This window comes from Tachyglossus aculeatus, chromosome X1, assembly GCF_015852505.1.
Source record: "Tachyglossus aculeatus isolate mTacAcu1 chromosome X1, mTacAcu1.pri, whole genome shotgun sequence".
NCBI classification, from domain to species: Eukaryota; Metazoa; Chordata; class Mammalia; order Monotremata; family Tachyglossidae; genus Tachyglossus; species Tachyglossus aculeatus.
In genome coordinates, this window is record NC_052101.1 from 108,084,427 (window position 1) to 108,091,473 (window position 7,047).

Below are 7,047 nucleotides of genomic sequence, written 5' to 3' on the forward strand. Positions count from 1 at the left end.
GGAACTGCGGCTCAGAGAAGTTAAGTGAATTGTCCAAGGTCACACAGTAGACAAGCAGGGCTTAGAACAGTGCTCAGCACTTAGAACAATGCTTTGCACAAAGTAAGCGCTTAATAAATGTCATTATTATTATTAAGTGGAAGAGCCAGGATTAGAACTCAGGTCCTCTGACTCCCAGGCCCGTGCTCCTTCCACTAGGCCATGCTGTTTGCCAGAAAAGTCTATTCTTCCAGAAAAATAAACATGTAGGCAACATGGGAACAGCCTGACTGATCAAAGCAAATAAATCGTCAAGATGTCAAAATTATCCAAGCTACGCTAAGAAATGACTCTCATTCAACACACATATTCAATCTATCACTAAATCTTGTCAGTCCAACCTTCACAACAGCGCTAAAATCTGCCCTTTCCTCTCCATCTAAACTGCCACCACATTAATTCAAGCATTTATTCTATCCTGTCTTTCTTACCGTATCAGCCTCCTTGCTGACCTCCCTGCCTCCTGTCTCTCCCCTCCCGTCCATACTTCACTCTGCTGCCCAGATCATTTTTCACAAAAACATTCAGTCCATGTTTCCCCACTCCTCGAGAACCTCCAGTGATTGCCCATCCATCTCTGCATCAAACAGAATCTCCTTATCATCGGCTTCAAAGTGCTCAGTCGGCTTGCCCCCTCCAATCTCACCTCGCTGCTCTCCTACTACAGCCCAGCCTGCACACTTCGCTCCTCTAGTGCCAACCTACTCACTGTACCACAATCTCATCTATCTCTCCGCCAACCTCTTGCCCACGTCTTGCCTCTGGCCTGGAACGCTCTCCCTTCTCAGTTTCACTCCCTTTATTCGCCACCCCCAAACCCCACAGCACTTACGTACATATCCACAATTTATTTAATTATATTGTCTGTCATCCCCTCTGCTTGTTGTGGGCAGAGAATGTGTCTGTTAAATTGCTGTGTTGTACTCTGCCAAGCACTTAGTACAGTGCTCTGCACACAGTAAGCGCTCAATAAATACAATCGATTGACTGAAATGATGATTCCCGGACTGAACAACAAGCCAGTCACTTAGCCAACTCAAGAACGGGATTTGAAATACCAGTGCGACAGGAACAACATCAGCAGAAATTAAATGCTTAAGAATTTAAAGACCCAACCCACTGGGATAGCTTTCAAAGGGGTTAGCTAGGAACTCTGGGCACCTTAACTATCCGAGACTAGGTAATAATAATAATGATGGCATCTGTTAAGCCCTTACTATGTGCCAAGCATTGTTCTAAGTGCTGGGGTAGATCCAAGGTAATCAGGTTGCCCCCACGTGGGGCTCACAGTCTTAATCCCCTTTTGACAGATGAGGTAACTGAGGCACAGAGAAGTTAAGTGTCTTGCCCAAGGTCACACAGCATACAAGTGGTGGAGCCAGGATTAGAACCCACATCCTCTGACTATCAGTGGCATGTGGGAGAGCCTTTATTTGTCATCAAAGCCCATAATGAGAATCCTGAGTACTCTGGTTTTATAAGCATGACCAGAAGATCCAAGAAATGAGTCATCTCACAGATTGGGTCTTTGTGCCTGAGTGACATTCATTCTAAGGAAAAAAAGAGAAATTGACACCAAGTCAAGGCTGAGCTCCAAAGAAGAACTGACAACAGGAACAAATCAAGGGTGGAAAAGCAGAGGCCATTCGCCAGTTCCCCAACATTCATTTTTCATACAGCTTTGGCAGAATCGCTAAAACTCTCTCCGATCCAGTCCCCAGGAACCAAGGCCCCGTGATCGAGAGTTAGAGGGGTCCCTGATCAAAGAAAAGGGAACCATTAATGACTCCAGGAAGAGACATTTGGAAGGCCTTCTTAATCACGATTCCACTGTTGTGCACAGCTTATTTAACTCGATACAGTTAAACTCTACAGCACCCAGAGATGACCTCAGGAAGCTCCCAGGCTTTGGTGAGGTAATGAAGGCCACCAAACAGAAGAATGGATTAGCATCTGCAGATAAGGAACATCCCTGACACCTGCAGACAAGTGAAGTCAGGTTCCACTACTACTCCAGGACCACCAATGAACATCTATCTACCCAGAGTAGCACCGAATTATGCAATGGATGGAAATCTGTCACTCTTGAGCTAAAACTTCCTCACTTTCCCACTTTGGACCTGAGCCCACTGATGACACTGTAGCGACTGCTCATTCAGAAACCCATCTCTATATAATTATTCATGTCTTTGCTTACGGTATGCTACCAAAAGCTTCTTACCGAGCATGCTCCAACCCTGGCAATTCAGTTTCAGGGTAGGACACGATTCAAGGACTGTGAGCTGTAAACTTTGAAACCAAAACTTCTCATTGAACGGGTATCTGTGATCCCCAATTTGCTTTACGTGCTGAGACACGGACAACAAAAACAAAAAACTGTTTCAGGCTGCAACAAACATGGCCTAGTGGATAAGGCGTGGGCCTGGGTTCTAATCCCGGAACTGCCAATCGTCTACTTTGTGACCTTGGGCAAATCACTTCACTTCTCCGTGCCTCAGTTACCTCATCTGTCAAATGGGGATTAATATCGTGAACCCCATGCGGGACAGGGACTGTGTTCAACCTAATTAACTTGTACCTACCCCAGAGCTTACAGCAGTCCCTGGCATATAGTAAGCACTTACCATTAAAAAAAATCCCTTCTGGTATCAGGATCAGGCTCATCAGCCTCAAACGAAAGATCTCCTCTCCATCAACAGCCTCTACATTGTGCAGAGCACTCTACTGGACACTTAGGCAAACACAGTGCCTGCTCTCAAGGAGTTTACAATCTAGCAGGGGACATAAGAGAGGAACGAAAGTGATAAAGTGGAAACAAAGTAATAAAAACTGAAAAAAAATTAAATCATGAAATACACCATTCCCAAATAAACCACCGAGAGACACAGAGTGCTAAACTGGCAGGTGGGGTGGCAACACTAGGAAGGTGGAGGATTCATTCAGTCAGAGATTGGCTCCGCCCTGGTCCACTAAGAGAGAGAGGTAGCAGAATGGAGCCCTGCTGTCCCGGGGCGTATCACTGAGACCATCTGCTCCACACGAGCCAGGCCCCAAACCGCACTGTGCACAGAGGTTATTAGAGGCTCTTTCCTTTGTCCGTCTCTCATTAATACTGGCTCTTCTATTGTTTTAGTACAGTGCTCTGCACACAGTGAACGCTCACACCAGTGATTGATTTTGGTTCCTCCTCCCTGAAGGGGCAAGTCCTAGTGATTGGAAGGGGCCCTGAAAAGTGTGGGAGAGGAAGCAATGCAGACCTTAATATCAAACAATTTTTTGCAGCCTAATGATCTCTGAAAAATCATAAGGCCATTCAACGGTGATGTTTGACAACATTGTCCCATTATAAACAAATCCACTCCCAGAGGAAAGAGCATACTCTACCCAAGGAGACTACCAGAAGTAGGTACCAGAAAGGAGGGACACCACACTGAGGCCAAGCTTCATTTTAATAAGAAAATGTACCAATACTGCCAACCAGATTCCCTTGGAAGACATGAGTTGCCAAACTCGAGAAGAGTAATTGTTTTTTTTTAAATGGTATTTGCTAAGCGCTATGTGTCAAACACTATTTTAAGCGCTGGGACAGATACAAGTGAATTAGATTGGACCCAGCCCCTGTCCCACCTGGGGCTCACAATCTAAGTAGGAGGGAGAACAGGAGAATAATAATACTAATAATGATATTTGTTGAGCGCTTATTATGTGCCAAGCATTGTTCTAAGCTCACAGCAGCGTGGTGTAGTGGATAGAGCACGGGCCTGTGAGTCAGAAGGTCATGGGTTCAAATCCTGCCTCCACCACTTATCTGCTGTGTGACCCTGTGACTTTACTTCTCTGGGCCTCAGTTCCCCCAGCTGTAAAATGGGGATTGAGACTGTGAGCCCCAAGTGGGACAACCTGATAACCTTGTATTTATCCCAGCGCTTAGAACAGTGCTTGGCAGATAGTAAGTGCTTAACAAATACCATCATCATTAATCCCCATTTTACAGATGAGGTAACAGGCACAATGAAGTTAAGTGACTTGGCCAAAGTCAGAAAGCTGACAAGTGGCGGAGCCGGGATCTGAGCCCACGATCTCTGACTCCCAAGCCCGTGCTCTTTCCACTAAACCCTGCTGCTTCTCAGCACAGAAAAGTTAAGTCACTTGCCCAAGGTCACACAGCAGGCATTTGGCCAAGGCAGGATTAGAACCCAGGTCCTCTGACTTCCAGGCCCTTGCTCTCTCCACTCGATCATGGTGCTTGAAGTGATTTTAAAAGTCATGGCAGGGTATCAAAGTAGTTTGCCATAGTGCTACCTTGGACTGTCTGGTATATAATAATAATAATAATAATGATGATGGCATAGTGCTTACTATGTGCAAAGCACTGTTCTAAGCACTGGGGGGGGGTGTTCAGGGTGATTGGGTTGTCCCACGAGGGGCTCACAGTCTTAATCCCCAATAATAAAAGCTGACAGTTAAATAACACTCCTGAAACATAGTGAATACTCAATTAAATATTGCAGCAACTTCCAATAGTTTACTGAGTTTTCCAATTGTAATAACCGGCCCAGATCAATCAATCAATCAATCATATTTATTCAGCGCTTACTATGTGCAGAGCACTGTACTAAGCGCTTGGGAAGTACAAATTGGCAACACATAGAGACAGTCCCTACCCAACAGTGGGCTCACAGTCTAAAAGACTTTCAGGATGGCCAGCACAGAGCCATCTAGTGCCTGGATTAACAAAGTCGAGGACCACAAATACCAATGAACTGGAGTTTTAAGTTTTTACTTAAGTTCCGTCATTAGAAGTCCACGTGAATGAGAACTAGCGCTATGGAGGAAATGAAAAAAAAAAATCAAAAAAATCTTCCTCCGAACCTCATGTAAACATGGGCCAGTGGTCGGGTGGTCCGGCTCCTTCCTGTCTCTAGGGGATTGCCACTTCATCTCGTATGGCTAAACTGGAAACTGCTAATTAAGACTGCATTTTAATGAAGCCTGGGGAAAACGCAGGCCTAAAAGTTTATCGCAATAAGCCAGTGAGAAAGTGAAGGGCTTTGTTTCCGTGTCGACTCTCTCCTTCTAGACTGTGAGCCCGTTGTTGGGTAGGGACCGTCTTTATATGTTGCCGAATTGTACTTCTCAAATGCTTAATCCAGTGCTCTGCACACAGTAAGCGCTCAATAAATACAACAATAAATGAATTAATCTGTTGTCGAATTGCACTTTCCAAGCGCTTAGTCCAGTGCTCTGCACACAGTAAGGGCTCAATAAATATGATTGAATGAATGACTGAACCTGAGAGAGGGCAGGGAGCCTCTAATTTTCAAGTGTGTTGATGCTAACGGTACCCAGGGGTTTTATCGGACTCTTAGAGCCGAGATGGTAACTTCAAACCCACGTCATACATTCCCTAGCCTGAGTTTTGTTTATTTTGTTGTTGTTTTTTTTAAAAGCACGGAGGGGACAGCAGTAAGGGGTGGCTCCGAACACGGGACAAAAGGTAGCCCGTCCTCCACCCTGCACATTCGATCAACCCCCTAAGCCGCCGCCGCTGCAGCAGCACCTTTTCGGGATCAGTTTACCCCCAGGGGCGAGTGAGCCTCCCCCGCAGTTGCCCGAGTGGCTATCCGCGGCAGAGGAGTGTCTAGAGCCACCTCCCTCTCTCGCTCAGAGAATCAATCAATCAATCGTATTTATTGAGCGCTTACTGTGTGCAGAGCACTGTACTAAGCGCTTGGGAAGTACAAGTTGGCAACATATAGAGACAGTCCCTACCCAACAGTGGGAGAAGCAGCGTGGCTCAGCGGAAAGAGCCCGGGCTTTGGAGTCAGAGGTCATGGGTTCAAATCCCGCTCCGCCAACTGGCAGCTGCGTGACTTTGGGCAAGTCACTTCCCTTCTCTGGGCCGCAGTTACCGCATCTGTCAAATGGGGATGAAGACTGTGAGCCCCCCCGCGGGACCACCTGATCACCGTGTAACTCCCCCAGCGCTTAAAACAGTGCTTTGCCCAGAGTAAGCGCTTCCTAAATGCTGTCGTTATTATTTTGAGCACTCACTGCGCGCAGGGCACTGTCCCAGGCGCTCGGGGGAGTACGATCCGACCCACTTAGCAGGCAGTTTCCCTGCCCCCGAGAGAGTGCCGGCTCTTCTTGGGGGGGGAGCCCAGGGCGCTCTCGCCGAGACCCCCGAAAGGGGCAGTGGTGGGGGCTGCTCCTGCGGGCCGGCAGATCTTAGCTTCGGCTCCCGGGGAGGGAGACGAACCCGAGCGGCCAGATGGGGGCTTCTTTCCGAATGGGGAGCGACACCGTCCCGCTCCCCGCGGCTTTCCCCCCCATTGCACTCACCGTGGCCCGCAGCAGGGTGGGGAAAGGCCGGCTGCCCGGCCACCGCCGCCCTCCTTCCGCCAGCTGCAGCGGCTCGCGGCGGCGCGCGCCCATGACATCATCCCCCGCGCGCCCGCCCCGCCCGTCTCTTTCCCAATACCGGTGGTCTCTGCTGAGCGCTTACTACGTGCCGACCACCGTTCTAAGCTCCAACCGCTTCCTAGTGCCCTTCCTGGGAGAAGCAGCGTGGCTTAATGACGAGATCCCGGGCTTGGGAGGCAGAGGTCGTGGGTTCTAATCCCGCCTCCGCCACTTATAATAATAATAATGATGGCATTTATTAAGCGCTTACTATCAATCAATCGTATTTATTGAGCGCTTACTGTGTGCAGAGCGCTGTACTAAGCGCTTGGGAAGTACAAGTCGGCAACACATAGAGACGGTCCCTACCCAACAGCGGGCTCACAGTCTAGAAGGGGGAGACAGAACAAAACCAAACATACTAACAAAATAAAATCAATCAATCAATCGTATTTATTGAGCGCTTACTGTGTGCAGAGCACTGTACTAAGCGCTTGGGAAGTACAAGTTGGCAATATATAGAGACAGTCCCTACCCAACAGTGGGCTCACAGTCTATGTACAAGTAAGATAAATAGAGTAATAAATATGTACAAACATATATACA

The 7,047-nt window shown here is 47.8% G+C and overlaps 1 protein-coding gene across 4 annotated transcripts in view; it reads right to left on the bottom strand.

Annotated features, from left to right (window-relative positions):
• ATG7 (autophagy related 7) overlaps positions 1–6,463 on the bottom strand; it is a 281,509-nt gene extending 275,046 nt beyond the window's left edge. For 2 of the 4 annotated variants that reach the window (XM_038772324.1, XM_038772322.1), the window contains exons 1-2: positions 6,382–6,400; positions 2,664–2,810 (exon numbers count right to left, since the gene is read on the bottom strand). The gene's annotated coding sequence lies outside the window, so the exon portion shown is untranslated. Of the gene's footprint in view, positions 1–2,663; positions 2,811–6,381 lie in introns of all 4 variants that reach the window. The other 2 variants (XM_038772323.1, XM_038772325.1) reach the window with 2 other exon arrangements.
• Between the last annotated feature and the right edge of the window lie 584 nt (positions 6,464–7,047).